The sequence below is a fragment of the Meles meles genome, chromosome 9, assembly GCF_922984935.1.
Source record: "Meles meles chromosome 9, mMelMel3.1 paternal haplotype, whole genome shotgun sequence".
Classification (NCBI taxonomy): domain Eukaryota; kingdom Metazoa; phylum Chordata; class Mammalia; order Carnivora; family Mustelidae; genus Meles; species Meles meles.
Genome location: NC_060074.1, coordinates 541541 through 562163, shown reverse-complemented (window position 1 = coordinate 562163; position 20623 = coordinate 541541). Strand labels below are relative to the sequence as shown.

At 39.1% G+C, this 20623-nt stretch overlaps 1 pseudogene; it reads right to left on the bottom strand.

The window, feature by feature from the left end:
* Nucleotides 1-2668: 2668 nt before the first annotated feature.
* LOC123950879 overlaps nucleotides 2669-20623 on the bottom strand; it is a 57230-nt pseudogene continuing 39275 nt past the window's right edge.

The following is a 20623-nucleotide window of genomic DNA, read 5'->3' as shown; positions in this document are numbered from 1 at the left end:
TTTTTCTTTTTAAATCACGGGATTTGTGGTAGGCAGAAAGGTTCACAATCTCATTTAGTTTTGTGCTGTTATTAGCCATCTCTTTGAAATGGGGAAAATTGATTCACATAATAAAGTTTTTTACTCAAGGTCACATAGTAAAACAGTTGCCTAGACGGAATAGAATATGAGCCCTCTGGCCCTAGTCCACCTTCTGTCCCTTAATATATGATGGCTTTTGGATAGATTTTTCTTTTTTTTTTTTTAAGATTTTATTCATTTATTTGAAAGACAGAAATTACAAGTAGGCAGAGAGAGAGAGGAGGAAGCAGGCTCCTTGCTGAGCAGAGAGCCCGATGCAGAGCTCGATCCCAGGACCCTGGGATCATGACCTGAGCCGAAGGCAGAGGCTTTAACCCACTGAGCCACCCAGGCGCCCTTTGGATAGATTTTTCACTCCATTCTTTCCCTGAAGGATTAATAGCCAAGTCTTTGGTTAAATGTCAAATGAATAAATACAGAAATACCAAGTTTGTGCTTTATTAGAACTTCCTTTATAATAAAAAGTTATTGAAAGAAAAAGTTAGCATCAAATGTTTCTAGAGTCCTAGGATATTGTGACAAAACTTCAGGGCTGCATCATAAAATCACTAAGATTCCAAGGTGAATCATTTTGTCAGTAAATATCTAACAATATCCACTTGTTAAGTTTAATGGAAGAGCAGAAACTCATTCTGTTATCAGCTGGACATTTTAGTTATAGTCGGCAAGATGTTTTACAAGGTGCTTAACATGATAACCATTCTTTTCAACAAATTGACAGTCTTCATCTGCAGAATTCCTTAGCAAGAATAGCCATTGTTAAATAATGCCAAACACAAAATTACCCTAAATTACACATTCTTATTCATTTTAACTTCATCATTGTGATTTTCCCTTCAGAAGTGGAATAAACAGAATTAAATCATTAATGGCAAGAGTAAACCACAAAAGAACCTACACATAAGAAATGTAATTTTGTTACCAAGTACTTACTTTAATGAGATTTCATTAAAGACGTGTTATAAAATATCTATTTATTCAAAAATACCTTTCTTAGTGCTGAATCCAACAATTCAGTATGTTTTCTCCTAGTGCGTGTTCTTTAGGGACTTAGTCCATAAACTTTATTGTACTGTGGAAGGCATGTTACACGCATCGTATATCTTCCTTTTTTATTGTGTTTGTCAGTCAGCATACAGTACCTCATGAGCTTTTGATGTGGTGTTTTGTGATTCATTGTTTGTGTATAACACCCAGTGCTCCATGCAATACGTCATACATGCTAAATATAATGAGAATAGTGATTTATTCTAGAAAAAAGGTTTTTGGAAATAATGAGAGCCATAGCAGCTAACATTTACTGAAAGTCTGCCAGGTGTCAGGCATTGCAATAGGGCTTTCTTAGGTATTATTTCAATTAATCATCATGACAAGGGGAAGGTCATTTGTTTTCCATATTTTTAGATGTAGAAACTACAATTTCAGGGTTTAGGTAACTTTCCCAAAGTCAAGGAATCTGGAAGTTGGAGAAGTGCGGTTTGAGAAGGATCATTTTTCACTAATGAACACTTACTGAGTGTCCGCATGTGCTCAGCTTTGAACTTGGAGATCACAGAATGCACTGGGGAGGGAAGGGGAGAGGGAAGCAAGGGATGGGGTTTGGGGGAGGGTCCCCCGGGGTTCATAAAAAAGGTAGTCCCTGCCGGAGCCGCAAGTCCCGTCTCTCTGCGGAGAGGAATCATAAGCAGGGGTGGGAATTAAAGCCAGGCACCACGATGGCGATGAGGGGCAACCACAAAGGAAACATGCAGATTCTGGGTAAGTGTCCCTCCTGTTCCTGGCTCCAGCCAAGCCAGATGGCACGAGGGGGACAGGGATTAGATGCTTAGGTGTCCGAGCAGGGATAAGGACAGGCAAAATAAATAAACCCTCAACCCCCATTGTCACTCTGCTGCAACATGCCACAAAAGCTTAGAGGCCAAGGCCTAAGGACTCCTGGGTCCCCTCAAGGAAGCTCAGGTGGAAGGAGGTTTCCATACACCCACGCCAGGCCTGTCTGCCCCAGGATTCCGTGGAAAGATGGGGCAGTTCAGACCCTGGGTCATTGAATTTGATAGGAAGAACTGCGAGGTCAGTGGCCTGAGTCTGCTCTCTGCCCACGGGGCTGAGGGCAAGAGCCAAATGGCCAATTTGAAGGACGTGGACCTGGAAGGCTAGAGGGGACACCACAGCCTAGGGGAGCCCATGCCCTGGCCGGCAGGGTACATGGGCTGGGGCAGCCAGCTCCTGCCAGCCCTATACCACACTGGGGCCTCCCTCCTGTGGAGGAGCCTGACAGAGGGCACAATGACAACCAGTGCCCCCCCTTCCCTGGGGGCTGCTCCAACATTCCCTGGCCTGGCAGGGACAGCCACATTGATTTCCATGCCAATCCCTGCCCCCATGGGGACCCGGGGGAAGGGGGCAGGATGCAGTTCCCTATACTTGAGGGGTGGGTACCGTGCCCTTGCCCTCAGGAAAGCCAGAATGCTGGGATTTTGGGGGCAGAGTTTGGGGAAGGGGGTCCAGTCTGGGAGCTTCCGGGAAGATGCCTCCTCCCTCCTTCCCTCGCTGCCCACCCCTGGGTCTGTCCCCAGCGGACACCTGCTCAGGGCTCCGACAGGCACTGCTCCAGGGCGACCATGCGGTAGTGGCTGGCTGTCTCCTCACCCGCCTTCAGCTGCATGGCCTCCCAGCACATCCGTTTGGCCCGTGCCAGCTCCACCAGGACACCCTGATAGGCGGCGACCATCTCGGGCTTGACAGAGTTGGGGCTGATGCTGGCGAGCAGCCGGAGCAGCTCCTGTGGCCAGCGGGAGCGCAGGGTGGCGGGGGCCAGCCAGGGCAGCAGGGGCACGCAGCCCGTGAAGGCCTGCATGCCCAGGAACCAGAGCTCCTGCAGGTCGGCCCAGATGCCCTCGTAGTCAGGGGACAGGACCAGCCTGGTCCGAGCCTGGCGTGACCCGCGCCACATGGGACTGTGACAGGAAGAGGATGGCGGCTGCGAAGAAACCTCCGGAGGCCGGTGTTCCCTGGAGAGCTGGAGAGGTGCTGAGGAGCCGGGCCATGAGAAGGCCCAGGGTGGCCACATGGGCAGCCAGAAGCAGTCTCCCTGCTGCTGCACCAGTGAGGGCAGCGACGTCATCAGGGTGTTCATGAGAGATGTGAAGCAGGCATCTGATGAGCCCGGTGCGGTGACCGCGAGGTTGAGGAAGAGGGGACAGCAGGTTTGCAGGCACATTTGCAGTTGGAGAAGTGCGGTTTGAGTGGCTTGTGAACAATGGTTTCCAGTTTTCAACTTACTGTGGAACTAAGATTGCTTTATTTCTTGTTCTTCACAAAAGGAAGCAACTAAATAACAGTAATCATCCTAGTATTCACATAGTAAATTAATGCATCGCCCCACCTGTTGGGCACCTGAAGAAAACAAACAGGTTTCCCAATGCTGACCTATTAAAAATTATGAAACTAGACCAGGTATGGTTTGTCGGGATTTTTACAGCACTGATCCATTCAAGACTTAAGTATGAGTACAAAACAGACATAGCTCTGTATAAATTGTTTCTAATATATTGAGTCACGTTTTCAAGGCCTGTACTGATTAATTTTATTTGTCAACTTAGCCAAGGGCCAAGTTGTACTCAGATATTCGGTCAGACATAATTCTGGGTGTGTCTGTGTGTTTTCAAATGAAATGAACATTTGAGTCAGTACACTGACCCACTAGCAAATTGCCCTCCCTGACGTGGGTGGTCCTGTCCAACCAGCTGAAGGCCTGACCCTCCTTTTGACAAGAGGAAATTCCTCCTACCTGACTGCTTGGAACTGGGACATGGGTTTCCCTGGTCTTCAACTTATACTGAAAGATCACTTCTTCTTGGAGCCTCAAGCCTACTGACTTAAATTTTAACTACACTCCACAGTCCTGGGTCTCCAGTTCGCCAGTTACACACCTGAGCCACTTCTTTTTTTTTTTTTAAAGATTTTTTATTTATTTATTTGACATAGAGAGATCACAAGCAGACAGAGAGGCAGGCAGAGAGAGAGGAGGGGAAGCAGGCCCCTGCTGAGCAGAGAGCCGGATGCGCGACTCCATCCCAGGACCCTGAGATCATGACCTGAGCCGAAGGCAGCGGCTTAACCCACTGAGCCACCCAGGCGCCCCTGAGCCACTTCTTTATAATGAATCTCTTTATGTATGTGTGTATGTGTATGGTGTGTGTGTGTGTGTGTGTGTGTGTGTGCACGTGTGTGCGGGCATGTGTGTATCATGGGTTCTGTTTCCTTGCAGATCCCTACCTAATACAAAGCAACTTCCATTTATAACTCCACATTTCTCCAAAACAGGAATATATTTTAACTAAGGTTAAAAAGCAAGGTTCTGGAATATCTTTTTAAAAACATAGCCCTGGGCGCCTGGGTGGCTCAGTGGGTTAAGCCGCTGCCTTCGGCTCAGGTCATGATCTCAGGGTCCTGGGATCGAGTCCCACATCGGGCTCTCTGCTCAGAAGGGAGCCTGCTTCCTCCTCTCTCTGTCTGCCTCTCTGCCTACTTGTGATCTCTCTCTGTCAAATAAATAAATAAAAAAAAATCTTAAAAAAAAAAATAAAAACATAGCCCTGATTTAATCTTCTGTGATGACTGAGCTAGACAACGAGGGTGGGTTTACCTTCTAGAACCGCCTTGGCAGCATAAACAGAGCAAAGACCCAGGAACAAGAAGCACAGGTTGTCGTCACCCACATGCTTTGTAATTAAGACACAAGTCCCTTCAAGTGTGACTGTATTTTTAAAGTAAATTAACTCAGTGTAATGACCTCCAAGACTACCTCATCCCTAAAGGTCTTTGAATTATCAACCGTGTGTTTAGACTCAACCTCCGTACTTGAGCCCTCCCTTACCAATCTCCAGGTCACTTCTCAACACCCTCCCCGCCCCCACACAAACACTGTCCTCTCAGGAGACTAGAGCAGAGTTCTAAACCGTGGGTACTTGGAGCTGGTCTGTGGATATAGCATCTGCATCACATAGGAACCGTTAAAACAACCTTTTAGGCTTCAGATGACACAGTTCCTGTTCTGGGTCCATGTCCGCAAACTGAAACTTAAAAAACTTTTGTGTAATGTAAATGCACCACTTGACCTGAAATCCAGTATACGCAGTCAGCCAATCCCCCAGTGCTAAGCCAACTCTGGATTCTATACTTAATTCCTTTTTCCTTCTTACCCCTTATTTGGGTTATAAGGTTGTCTATGTGGTCCCCACCAATCAGCTATTTTCTATTTTTCTCTTCCTTGTTTTTATTTTTTTATCCTATACAATCTTTCTGTCTTTCCCTGCATTTTGCAATATTAAATAATGTTTGTATCAATTAAGTTGTCTTATTTAATCATTTTTTAACAGAACTGATTAGAAATGCAGAATCTTGGGCCCCATTCCAGATCTATTGAACAGAATCTGGATTATAACCAAGTCTGTAAATATTTGCATAGACATGAATATTTGAAAAGAATTGTTCTAGCTCTACTCAAAGAAAGCTACTATGCTTGAATGCAGGGAGTAAAAAGATTTATTTACCTTAACCAATATTTGTATTTTTATATTTTATGAAGAACTTTTAGACCATGTACTCTAACAACTCCATTTTGTATCCTGGCCTTGCCACTTTTAGCCGTAGGACTTTGGTGGTTGTCCGTTACCTTTCTGAGACTGTTTCCTCATCTGTTAAGCGGGAATAATAATAGGACCTTAATGACAGAATCGGTTAATATGTGGAAGAGTGTCTAATTCATGTGCGTGTTAGGTATTAGCTATTATTTCACAGACTTTCTTCATCTCACATAACTGCCCTCCTTTGGTATCAAACTTCAGTTATGCACGCCTCTTCTGGTAAGAAAATATCTCTAAATAATTAACATTCCAATAATTTTCAGTGTCTCTCTTTTTGTGGACTTTGCTTCTCTGTCTTGTTTGTTTTTTCTCTCTCTCTCTCTTTGTCCTTTTCTTCCTCCTTTCTCCCTCTCTTAGTCTCTTCATTTTGCGAAGCTGAGTGCTTCTTTGTCCCTTATTCCCTTTTGCCCACAAACATCCATCATGGTGTAAACCTGAGATACTTTGTAAGAGGTATAGAAACATTTGGCTCTGATTTGCGATTCTATGTAAACCGAGCAAGAAGCATGAGGGCTGTGGCATCCCAAAAGAAAAAAGAAAAAAAAAAAAAACTTGTGAATTAAAATTATTCTTTTTGGAATAAACCCTCTTCATTGAAGAGCCTTTGGGTAAGGAGCAGAGCAAAACCAGTGATGACCCACGCTTTGGAGTTGGAAATTAGTTGTGCAAAGTCTGTCTTTACAAACCGTTACTAGCCAGGTGGCCAAGAACAAGCTGTTTCATCTCTTTTGAGTATTAGTTTACACATCTGTAACTGTTACAACGTTAAGAAACTGCATTTGAAGTGCTCAGCACAATTTCTGAAACAGTAAATTCTTTGAAATATTAGCTCTCATGGTCACCATCTTTATTATAATAGTATTAATCAACGAAGCAACTAGAGATAACTCTCGGAAGTACAAAACCCAATAAATAATACTAACTCATCTTAAAACTACTTAGATTTCTTCTTGTCTTTTCCTCCTAAATTCTGGTCCTCTCCTGAATCTTTAGGCTTAAGATGCAACTGGAACACAGGCGAGTTTTTCACATTTTCTCTCTTCTTCTGTTTCTCTCTCCTGTTATGTGTAACTGTCTCCTCCACCGCAACAATTCTTTCTTGTCCTTTAATTTGCTTTTCCTTCTTCTTACTGCATCCAATGCTTTTAGGTTTTTTGTTGTTGTTGTTGTTGTTGTTGTATTTCTAGAAAACTTGAGTGAAATTGTTCACACATTTTTTCCCCTAGGGAAAAAAAAACTAAAATAATTTTAAATGGGCTCTGGGTTATTTAATAATTTTTTGAGTTCCCCTTTGTACATGGTATCTTTGCAAAGTGTAAATTTTGATATTTTAATAATCTTTTAAATATTTACCAGGTAACTCATCTGCAGTTAAATGTGCCATTCACCACACCAATAGCTGCAACATTTCCACTAGCTCTTGAATCATGTTAGAATCATTTCTCTATTTTAATGCTTTTGTGATTTAAATTTTGTTTTATGCTTTCTGTCTGATGACATAATGTAGGAAAGTGAAAAAACAGGTTTTTATCACATTTGGTAGTCTCTCCAAAAAATCATTTTATTCTGTAGTCATACATTTTGTTTTTTTTTAAAGTAGTCATATTCTGCTATAATTATTCTCAGTTGTGTTCAAGAAAATCTGGTTTTATTCCTATGTAGATCTAATTACATTTTTTCAAAGCTTAGGATGAACTTTTGCTCTAGAGTTTGAATAAATAATGGGTGGGAGCATCTATGTTAATACACAATTATCTCCTTTTAGCATTTCTGTTTGCATTTTGATAACTACAGTGAAAATAAAACAGTGTTATTTCTTGCTACTATAAAAATAAAAATATGAGTTAAATTTTTATTTAAAATGTTACTCTAATTTCATTAATCCTTTATGAGAAAAAGAGTGTTATTTCCCCAATTTATTTTTTGTTGCTAACGTTCTTCTTTAGTAATGAAATGATTCTATGTATTTTTAGAATAATTAAAGAAGAATTCAAGTGAGGAGAAATTTAATTTTGCTGCTTTGTCAATCTGCTTTTCAGTGACCTCTTCTGGCATTTCTCAGACAGTTGAAGTCGAGTGAAATGAGCCAGTGCCTTGTTCATAAAGCCATAATTTCATATTTAATATATTATATATTTTATTTAACATATTATTAATAATACCATTTAAAATAAAATCAGAATTTTTCTCTGTTTAAAAATTTGTTAATCATAATTACTTGTTAGCTTTTCTCTTTCCACTACTCCCCCTAGGATACAGCACTTTTCAGGTAACCCTGTTTCATAATCAAGCAGAAACCTTCTGCCAAAGTCTTGGTTATTTTTCTTTCTCCTATCTTTCTGAACCAAAATGTCATGGTAAGTATCGAGGCCCCAACTTAGCAACACTTCCCGTAAATAAAGGAAATGTTGTCTCATCCCAAGTGCTTCAGAGCTCCTCTGAAGGCAGTGGAAAATCTGCAGAGGAAATCTTTTGAAACATAATCGTCAGCAGTCTTGGGTGGAGCCCTGAAAAAGGCCTTACCTTTCTGTATCGATTTCTCAGTTGAGGAACTTAAGATCAAAGGTCAGCTGGGATATTATAAAATGCTGCCCACAGAAACACACTTAGGTCTTACATTTATCACTACTTTTATGCCAGCCTTATGTGCCCATGCACTACTCATACAAAGTAGCAGCAACAGATAATACTTACATTAAAAATAAAGCGTATCTTAGCAGTGAAGTTACATGTATTATTCTTGTGTAAACTATTTAAGTGACTCATTGCTTTACTTAGAGCCAAATCTTCCAAAGAAGTAATTATTTATTTATTCTATATTAATGTCATTGAATCAACATAGTTTTGACGAACTAGAGATCGGAAATGAAATGGGCCCTTTGGTTGTCTATTGCTTTGTTATGATTTCAAATCTACTTTCTCACAGCTTAAGTGAGGTTGCTTTGATCTAAGAGTGAGTTCGCTTACATTGCAGAGGTCACTTCAGAATAATGTCATCAAAGTTATTATGTTACTGAGTGCTTATCCATACGAACATATAGAGAAGTGCAGTAATGGGTACTTTATACACCAAGGATCTGTGAGGACTTAACCGAGGGTGCTCTGTCTGGACCAGGTTACTGATCTAAGTAGCTCTCCAAAGGCCTCGGGACATCAGCTCCCGCCCTGGAAAGGCTGATCCTTGCTGGTAGCAGTGAAAACCAGGCAGCAACCCCGTGAAGGAGATTATCCTGCCAGCCTCAGCACCTTTGTTCCAGCAGCATCCTTCTCTCACCAAGGGAGTTTCAATCTGCATGGGCAGCCAGACGTCAGCCCTTGGTTGGCTCAGCAACTCCTCTGAGAACCAGCTTGTACAAAGGTACACCTCAACTAAATTTGGACTTTATTTTACCTCTTTTTTGCTCCCCCCCAAAAAGTGTAATTGACCTATCATTGGTTTAGGGTATGTTATTTCTTTGTTGGATCATTAAGAGATATTTTTCTGTATGGTTTTGGCTTGTGATTATAAATTATAATTTAAATTATACAATTTAAATTATAATTCCACAGTGAACTTGTGTTAAATAAATTATTGGCAAAGACAATCTCAGTCTCTGAGCATAATTTGTGTGAACAAAACACCTTATCAATTTGATTCACTTTATGACAGTTGCCTATGGAATACTGAGCATAAATCTGGACTATCAGGAACGTGAAGTTCACAGGGCATTTAGCTAAAAAGAGAAATTTCTGGGGCACCTGGGTAGTTCAGTCAGTTAAAGGTCTGACTCTTGATTTTGGCTCAGGTCAGGATCTCAGGGTCCTGGGATCAGGCTGGGGGCTCAGTGGCGAGTCTGCTTGAGAATTCCTTCTCCCTCTTCCTCTGCCCTCCCCTCCATGCTTTCTCTCTCTCTCTCTCTCAAATAAATAAATCTTACAAAACAAAGAGAAATTGGAAAAAGGGAATTGTCTAGCCTTCAAGCAAAGATATGTCTGTTTTTCTTTTATCTGTAAATCAAAAAATATGTTTCCTCTTTGTCTCACTGCAATCTATAACCTAGCAGATAAACACAATGTTAATGTGGCTTTCTGCAAAACTCACAGGTTGTTCTTTGAAAATCTCAACTGTAATAGCTCAAGTCAACACAGTCAACATATTGTTTATGAAACACCTGAAGAGGTTCATTTACTCAGAATATGTAAAAACAACAGGATTTGCTGCGATCGTAGTCCAGCCAATGGGAAAACATTTGCCGACAAATATGTGTAGTTTAAAAGCTACAATAATGTTTTAAAGTAGATAATAATATCATATAATGATATAATATCATATAATGGTTATGATATAATGATAACTCACGACTTCACTTTCGATTCTCTCTCCTCACTCTTCCTCCCTAGCAGCAGCATTGGCTACAACTGGTCAACCTTCCCGTTTAGCTGTCCTTTACTTGGATCTCCACACGGTATTTTCTTAGTTTCCTCCTGCTCTGCTGGTTGCTCCTTCTCAATCTCTTTCACTGATTTTTCTTCTTCCTTCTAACCTATAAGCAATGAAGAGCTTTAGTAAGGAAGGAAGGTACTTATCCTCTAACCTTTCCTATTTCCACTAACTTCCTGGGTAATCTTTTCCATTCGTTTGGATTGAAATACCATCTATGCTCTGGTGGTTCTCCTACGTGTCTGTGTGATCCAGATCATGCCTCTGAACTTGACTTCTGCATTCAAACGCCTACTTCACATTTTCACTTGGCTATTTAGTAATCACAACAAACTCAACTAGTCCAAAATTAAAATCCTGAGCTGCCCTTACAAATTTCTCTTTCTACTATCTTTTCTATTTAAAATATGGCACTCCCAGCTTCCAGTGGCTTAAGGCAAATGTATTGAGGGTAATTCTTGACTTCTCCCTTTCCCTTATACTTACATTTACTCCATCAGCACATCCTGTGTTTTACCGTCAAAACAGATCTAGAATCCAAACACTTTTCACCACATCTCTGACCTGGATCATTTTAATAGTTTTATATTAGTCTTCATAAATTAAATTTTGCTTTTTACTGTTAACCCAATTCAAACATACCAGATAATGCTACTTCCTACTCAAATCCTATAGTAGTTTTGAAACTTTTTTCTAAACCTTTCAGTCTGACATACCCTAAATTTTATTTCCCAGGTTCATTATCATAGGACCACATCTTCCAAATAATGTTTCCATGTTTTGAAAGGTGCTCATGATATCTAGGAGTTTTCCTTTATGAAATGAATCATTGTGCTTTGCCTAAGACTAGAGGTTGATACCAGGTCTCTTCTGATAAACTAAGTTCCTTCTACTATTCTGTATAAATGTTATTTATGATGGCATGGGATTTGAGGTAGGACATGTTTTGAATCCTTACATGACCAAGGTGTAATTACTTCATAAATTTATTGTGAAAGCCTGTTAGTCTGTTGAGTATGGAAAAGTAGGTATATGAGGAGGCAAATGAAGAGTCCATGGACAAACATATACTGAAACCACTAAATATTTAGTAGACCAGAGGGTTTGTATCTGAGAGAGCTTTTGTCTAATAAGAAATAGTTATGTTTACTAGACAAGATGGAGAAGGACGTCATCTCTGTGCTCTGAAGGTACATTTCTCAGTGTTGGACCAGAAATCAAATTGCTATTGGTTCTCATGCCAAGCAAAATCAGTGTTTATTTGTGAGGCAAAGCTGAGAAGAGACATCAAAGTATGATCTAGATTTACTGGCAATTCTCAATCTAGAGGTGGAAAATTTTGCCATGTAGCCAAGGTATCATACAAACTGGAGGACATTACAGAATGTTCAAATTAGCTCAAGAATATCTGAAAGTCTACCTCCATTCATTGCAATTCATGAGGCTACAGGCTCTAGAGTTCTAAGGGGTGCCGTCATTTATACTACCATATTAGAAGGAGAAAGCATTAAGAAATGTATGTTCACTCTGAATTAAGTTTCAAGTGGGAGAAGATGAAATACAGCTGGAGAAGGTGAGAAGTTAATAAAGAAATGCTCGATGCGATTTGATACCAATAAATTATTTAGCCTCTGGCTCTGAGGGCAAGCAGATACACATAGTAAGAATGCAGGGCATAACTGAAAGTTATTGTGTAGACAATTAGTTTTGTTTCTGATACTACAAAGCCTTCCATAGCCAGTATAAACATATTAGATTCTAGGCATCTAGGTTGTTTGTGGATTTGAGTAGCTTTCCCATTTGGTTATAAGACAGTACTTACCACAGAAAGTAGAGGTGGAGTTTAACATATTAATTTAAATTAGTGACCACCATTAAAATACACAATACTCAAAATTATTTTTTTGAGAAATTAAGTTGCCTTAATAGAATGGATTTATTTCTCCATTTACATTTCTAATAATACTTCTGATTTCTATGACTGACTTCTCAGTTAAAATGCAAGTTCGCCGAAGATGGAAGCTGGGAGATGGCTACAGACTAGGAGGACCTGAGACTCACCGTGCCCGTGAATACAACTAGACAACTCTCAAATCATCCGAGATACCCCAGGCATCGATGTGAAGAAGGTCCGAACAAACTCCCAACTAAAGGTAGAGAAGAGCCACATCGAAAAAGAAAAGTGTGGAGTTGTAGCTTGGAAAAGGAACAGATCATGGCTGCTTGAGCAGAGAGGTAGCTGTGGAAAAGAGTGAGAGACAGACAAGCACACAGAGGAGTACACAGGGAAAACAAATCCCCATAACAATTGGCTCAGAAAGTAAGAGGGGCCAAATTTCATGAGTTCTTGCAACTTGGGAAGGATTAAAGCATAGAGTTTTAAAGGTCAGTGGGTTTGGCTCTGGGAGGGTTTAGAGGACATCAGAGCTGCTCTTGGGGAGAAGGTAGACAGGCAACACGTGCACATACATTGTGAAAACAGAGATCTGAAGAGAGCCTGGGGAGCACAGTGGAGAGGTTATTCACTCATCCTGGAGTATGTCCCAGATATTCCCAGAGACACCTTATGGGAATGAAAGAACTAGCTGATGCCATTTCCTACCCCCACCCCTCAGCACAAGCACAGGACCACCCATGGGAACCAGTGCAGGACAATATTAACTACCCAACTTGCTTACTCTAAGACTTGCCCCTCCCCCCCCCCAGTCAGGCCTGCCTAGTCCTGGCATGGTGGGACCCTTCCTCCAGGAGACACGCCCTATCCTCATGACACTTTGTCTCCATACACAACACTTGTGCAGAGACTTGTTTCCTGCAGTGGTGGTACCAGGTCTCACTTCACACATAGACCAGAGCATACCTAGATAAAACATGCTACATTCAGGCCAGGGACAAAACATTGCCCACAACAGGCAAAGAAAGTCTCTGTAGATGACCAGCCTGAAGGATAAAGTTACCAAGACAAAACAGCAGAGCACACACAACACACACTGGAAATACTTCCAGAATTTCTGGGCTCTGAGGAACAGAGAAACACTACACAGTGGGGCACTTAAAGGCCTCTTCTTCATAAGGACATTACCTTCAAGAAGAAGAGACATAGCTGACATTCCTAACACAGAGAAATAGGCACAGAGACTTAGACAAATGAGAAGACACAGAAACTTTATCAAATGAAAGAACAGAACAAGTCTGAATCCAGTTACCTAAGTGAAACATATATAAGGTACTATGCCTGATACAGAATTTATTTATTTTTTTAAAGATTTATTTATTTGACAGAGAGAAATCACAAGAGAGACAGGCAGAGAGAGAGGAAGGGAAGCAGGCTCTCCGCTGAGCAGAGAGCCCGATGTGGGACTCGATCCCAGGACCCCGAGATCATGACCTGAGCTGAAAGCAGCGGCTTAACCCACTGAGCCACCCAGGCGCCCCTGATACAGAATTTAAAGTAGTGATCATAAGGATACTCACTGGACTTGAGAAGGAGTAGAAGACAAGAGTGAGACCCTCAACAGAGAGAAAAGAAATAATATAGCAGAGATAAAGTTCTCAATAAATGAAATGAGAAACATGTTTCACAGAATGAACAACAGGATGGAAGAAGCAGAGGAATGAACTAGTGAGATAAAAGACAGAGAAATGGAAAGTAATCAAGTTGAACAACAGAGAGAAAAAATTATTATGTAAAACAAGAATATACTTAGGCAATTCCATGACTCCATCAAATGTAATAATGTCTGTGTTACAGAAGTCCCAAAGGAAGAGAGAAAAAACGGGGCAGAAAAAATTTTAAAGAAATAATAGCTCAAAACTTCCCTAACCTGAGGAAGGAAATAGATATCCGGATCCAGAAGGCATAAAGAACTCCCATCAAAATGAACAAAAGTAGATCCACACTAAGACATATTATAATTAAATTAGCAAAATTTAGTGATAAAGAAAAGATTTTAAAAGCAGTAAGAAAAAAGAAGACAGTAACTTACAAGGGAAAAGCCATATGGTTAGCAGATGTTTCACCAGAAACTTTGCAAGCCAGCAAGGCTATCATTCAGAATAGAAGGAGAGATAAAGAGTTTCTCAGACAAACAAAAACTAAAGGAGTTCATGACTACTAAACCAGTCCTGCAAGAAATATTAAGGAGGAATCTTTGAGTGGAAAGGAGCGACCAAAAGTAACAATATAAAGGTAGGAAACAAAAAGCCAGCAAAAATGAACATTTCTGAAAAAAAAAGTCAGTGATGGAACTTACAAAATAAAAAGATATAAAATATAACAAATACTTAAAACATGGGGAGGAGAGGAATAAAGAATGGGTTCAAACTTAAATGACTACCAACTTAATATAGACTGCTACATACAGAAGAGGTTATATACAAACCTAATGGCAACCATGTTTAAAAGACTAATAAATATGCAAAGAACAAAGACAAAGAGACCCAAAATTAAAGAAAATTTAATTACCATTAAAGAAAATCAGCAAAACATGAGAGAAAAACTAGAATGGATTAAAGAAAATCTTCAGAAATAACAAAACAATAAAATGATGGTAAACACATATTAATAATTACTTCGAATGTAAATGGACTAAATGCCCCAATCAAAAGACATAAGGTGACAGAATGGATAAAAAAAGCAGGACCCAGGACACCTGTGTGGCTCAGTGGGTTAAGCCTCTGCCTTTGGCTCAGGTCATGATCTTAGGGTTCTGGGATCGATCCCTGCATCAGGTTCTCTGCTCAGTGGGGAGCCTGCTCCCCACCCCCTCCCACCACCTACTACTCTGCCTACTTGTGATTTCTCTCTCTGTCAAATAAATAAATAAAATCTTAAAAAAAAAAACAGGACCTAACTATATGCTGCCTTCAAGACACTCATTTTATTTTTTTTTTAAGATTTTATTTATTTGACAGAGAGAGATCATAAGTAGGCAGAGAGGCAGGCAGAGAAGGGGGGGGGGGAAGCAGGCTCCCTGCAGAGCAGAGAACCAGATGTGGGGCTCGATCCCAGGACCCTGGGATCATGACCTGAGCTGAAGGCAGAGGTTTTAACCCACTGAGCCACCCAGGCGCCCCCAAGACACTCATTTTAGACCTAAAGCTACCTGCAGATTGAAAATGAGGGGATGGAGAAATAATCTATCATGTAAATGGAAGTCAAGAGAAAGCCAGACTAGTAATTCTTATTTCAGACAAAATAGATTTTAAAACAAAGACTGTAATAAGAAACAAAGAAGGACACTATATACTTATAAAGGGGACAATTTGACATGAAGATACAACATTTGTAAATATTTATGCACGCAGAATGGGAGCACCCAAATACATAAAACAGTAACAGACATATAGGAATTAACTGAAAATAATACAATAATAGTAGGGGACTTTAACACTCCACTTACATCAATGGATACAACATCTAAACAAAAAATCAACCAGGAAACAATGGCTCTGAAGGACACACTAGACCAGATGGATTTATCAGATATATTCGAACATTCCATCCTAAAACAGCAGAATACACATTCTTTTCAAGGGCACATGAACATTATCCAGTGTAGATCACATATTAGCCTATAAAACAAGCCTCAACAAGTTCAAGAAGATTGAAGGCATATCATGCACCTTTTCTGATCACAATGCTATGAAACTAGAAATCAATCCCAAGAAAAAATCTGGGAAGACCACAAATACATGGAAGTTAAATAACATGTTACTGATAAATGAATGAGTCAACCAGCAAAAAAGAAGAAATAAAACAGTGCATGGAAATAAATGAACCTGAAAACACAATAGTCCAAAATCACTAGGTTATAGCAAAAACTGTTCTAAGAGGGAGGTTTATAGCAATACACAGGCCTACTTCAAGAAGCAAGAAAAATCTCAACAACCTAACTTACACCTAAAGGAACTAGAAAAAGAACAGCAAACAAAACCCAACATCAGAAGGAAGGAAATAATAAAAATTAGATCAGAAATAAATTATATAGAAACTAAAATCCATAGGACAGATCAATAAAACCAGGACCTCGTTCTTTGAAAAAAATCAATAAAATTGATAAACCTCTAGCCAAACTTTTCAAAAACAAAGAAAATGACAGAAATAAATAAAATCACAAATAAGAGAGGAAAAAATAACAACCAACATCACAGATATACAAATAATTATAAAAGATTATGAAAACCTACATACCAACAAACTGGACAACCTAGAAGAAATGGAGAAATTTCTAGAAACACACAAAATACTAAATTGAAACAAGAAAAAATTGTAAATTTAAACAGAGCAATAACCAGCAAAGAAACTGAATCACTAATCAAAAAACTATCCCCCCCCCCCGGGGCGCCTGGGTGGCTCAGTGGGTTAAAGCCTCTGCCTTCGACTCAGGTCATGATCCCGGGGTTCTGGGATTGAGCCCCACATTGAGCTCTCTGCTCCGTGGGGAGCCTGCTCCCTCCTCTCTCTCTGCCTGCCTCTCTGCCTAGTTGTGATTTCTCTCTGTCAAATAAATAAAAATTAAAAAATAAATTAAAAAAAAAAACTACCCCCCCCAAAAAAAACTCCCAACAAACACAAGTCCAGGACCAGAGGGCTTCATGGGCAAATTCCACCCAGCATTTAAAGAAGAGTTAATACCTATTTTTCTTAAAGTATTCTAAAAAAAAAGGAAAAAAGAAAATTTCCAAATTCATTCTATAAGACCAGCATTATCCTGGTGCCAAAACCAGATAAAGACACCACTTAAAAAAGAGAACCACAGGACAATATCCCTGTAGACGTGGATGCAACAAAATACTAGCAAACTGAACCAAACAATACATTAAAAAAATCATTCACCATGCTCAGTGGGATTTATTCCTGGGTTACAAGGATGGTTCAATATTCATAATGTGATATATCACATTATTAAGAGAAAAGATAAGAACCATATGATTGTTTCAAAAGACACAGAGAAAACATTTAATGAAGTGCAATATCAATTCATGATAAAAACCTTCAACAAAGTAGTTTTAGAGGGAACATCTCAATATAAAAAAAAAAAGGTCATATATGAAACACCCATAGCTAACATCATCCTTAATGGGGAAAAACAAGACAAGGATGTCTACTCTCCCCACTTTTATTTAACACAGTACTGGAAGTCCTAGCCACAGCAATCAGGTAACAAAAATAAATAAAATGCATCCAAATCAATAAAAGAAGAAGTAGAATTTTCACTATTTTCAGATGACATGATACTATATATAGAATGCACTAAAGACACCACCCAAAAACTGTTAGAACTGATTTCAGTAAAGTTGCAGGACACAAAATGAATGTATAGAAATCTGTTGCATTTCTATACAACCAATAATGAAGCAGCAGAAAGAGAAATTAAGAAAATAATCCCATTTATAATTGCACCAAAAATAATAAGATACCTGGGAATAAACCTAACCAAAGGGGTGAAAGAATCGTATTCTGAAAACTACATAAAACTGATGAAAGAAACTGAAAACGACACATAGAAATGGAAAGCTTGTAGAATGGAAGAACAATTTTTGTTAAAATGTCTATACAACACAAAGCAATCTACACATTTAATGCAATCCCTATCAAAATACTATCAGCATTTTTCACAGAACTAGAACAAACTATTCTAAAAGTTGTATGGAACCACAAAAGACCCAGGATAACCAAAGCCATCTTGAAAAAGAAAAGCAAAACTGGGGGCATCATGACTCCGGATTTCAAATTATATTACAGATCTGTAGTAATCAAACAGAATGGTATTGGCACAAAAACAGACACATAGATCAATGGAACAGAATACAAACCCAGAAATAAATCTACGACTGTAATAAAACTAAGAGTTCGTCACTCAAGAGTTCGTCAAACTCCTATCAGATGCTCTACACTCTTCAAGACTCCAGGGATAGTGATGGACAAGACGGCCAAATATTGGCTTTCACGGATCTGATCTATTTGGGGGGGGGCAGACATTTCACAAATAAATAATATATAATAATATATAATCTGTAAATATAATATCAGATAATTATATAGAGTGATGCATTATCATGATAAACAGAATACAAAGTTCTATCGCATGAAAATGGCATCTCAGTTTTATGGTCATTCCCCTAAAGACTCATAACCATAATCTAACTATAAGAAAAACATCAGACAAACCCAAATTGAGACACATTCTACAAAATTCTTGACCAGCATTCTTCAAAACCATCAAGATCATCAAAAACAAAGGAATTCACAGTCTAGAGGATCTTAACTCTACCAGGTGACAGCCCCAGTTTTATAAAAATAAATATACTACTTAAATAGGACTTTAGCTGATACATTAATCCTTTTTCATAGATACTGTAATTCTGGACCCTCCCAAAAAATAAAAGAACTGAAACAATTATTTTTACATATTTTAAAGGCAGTGTTTAATAATCAATCAAATACTTTTAACATTGAAGTTCCCCGAATCAGCACATTTCAAGCAGTAAACACATCTGCAACTATTGCTTAATCCCCAAAGAACACTCCTTTAATCAATTAAACTCATTACATTTGAATGTTCATTTCCTTCTAATACACTAACATTATGAAAATATAATGTGTTTATGATTAGCGGGGCAATTAAATAACTTTCTGAAAATAAATCTCCTGAGAAGTTTTATTTTTTAATTTATTTTTTATACTTTTAAAAAATATTTTATTTATTTATTTGACAGAGAGAAAGATCACAAGTAGGCAGAGAGGCAGACAGAGAGAGGAGGAAGCAGGCTCCCCGCTGAGCAGAGAGCCCAATGTGGGGCTCGAACCCAGGACCCTGAGATCATGACCTGAGCCGAAGGCAGAGGCTTAACCCACTGAGCCACGCAGGCACCCTTCCTAGAGAAGTTTTAAAAACATATTTCTCAAGTTTAAAAACATATTTCTAAGGGATTTTCCAGTATTCCCGGATGGGTGGTCAGAAAGGACAGCACATAGGAAATGACATTCGATCTGCAGCAAGAGTGATGATTACCTGCCATGCGAAGAACCAGGGAAAGGAATTCCAGTCAGAAGGAAGGACAAATTTAAAGATGCAGAGGCTTCTGCCTTCAGCTCAGGTCATGATCTCAGGGTCCTGGGATCGAGCCCCACATCGGGCTCTGTGCTCAGCAGGGAGCCTGCTTCCTCCTCTCTCTCTGCCTGCCTGTCTGCATACTTGTGATCTCTGTCTGTCAAATAAATAAAATCTTTAAAAATAAATAAATAAATAAAAATAAAGATGCAGAGGCTTAAGTTATATCGATTCCCTTTCAAAGTACCCTTTAGTTATGTCCTAGACATGGAGCTCTACTTCTGAAAGGATTTTGTCTTACTTGTATTGGAATCACACTCATGAAGCAGAAAAGAAGCAAATCCGGGATCACAGAGTTGTAGGGCACACGGAGGTCATGTAGTCCAATTTTCACACTCTGTAAATGAGACAAGGAAGGACTAGAGTGGCTAATGGACGAAGCTTACATAGTCTCTGGCTCACAGAACCAGATTATTTCACCCTCCCATAAATAATGTTCAAAATGGATCTACATGATTTAGTTATAAAATTCTCACTTTCAATAATTTAAAAAGCACTAGCCTAAAATTAATTTGTAGCATGTTTTCACAATCAGTTTAATTTCCCCAAATGGGCCTGTTACCACCGTGTAACCCCTACTGAACTTAGCCATTTATAAGAGGATTAAACAATGCCATGTTTTTATTTACTGGTAGATTATAAAAAAAGAGTAAGTAAGGGTAATCTGAAGTTAGAATCTGGTCAAGAGTGAAAGCAGAAATAAGCAGATCATTACAACATGCAACCCAAATAAAGGTTAAACTAACACATAAACAGAAGTGAAAGTATTTATAAATAAATCAGACTTTCTCACATGAAATAGCATTTATTACACAATGAAAGATTATTACTGAGAAATTTTCTTCTAAGTAATTGGAAAAGCAAAGAATTCTATTTGCTGTGCCTGGAGGAGAAATGGTCTTAAATTATGTATCATAAACAAGTAATAACAAGGAGGAAATACTTTGTAGAAATTACAGTAAACTGGAGGAGTCTCTGATCCCAGGGCACTTCCTACCATTGTCATGATTGATAGCCGGCTCCTCAACAGATCAAGGCTGGTCAAATGTTGTGATGAGACACACATCTTTTTGAACATAGTTACTAAGTTACTGTTTTCTCAGGCACATTTTTCAAATAAACTACACTCTCAATGATTTTTCTCCCTAATAAAGATTTACCTGAAAAATTGAAAAAGAAAGACCTTTAATATATATTTTAAATTATGTTTGTTAGGGAGATGTGCACAGTATATTTATGTTTGATTTTTTTATAGCACTGGGTCATGGAGGGACAACAATTTGGTTCAGTAATTAAGACTAATGGATGAATTATAAGCATTATCTAACTGATAAAATCCTATAAAGAATATTAATCAA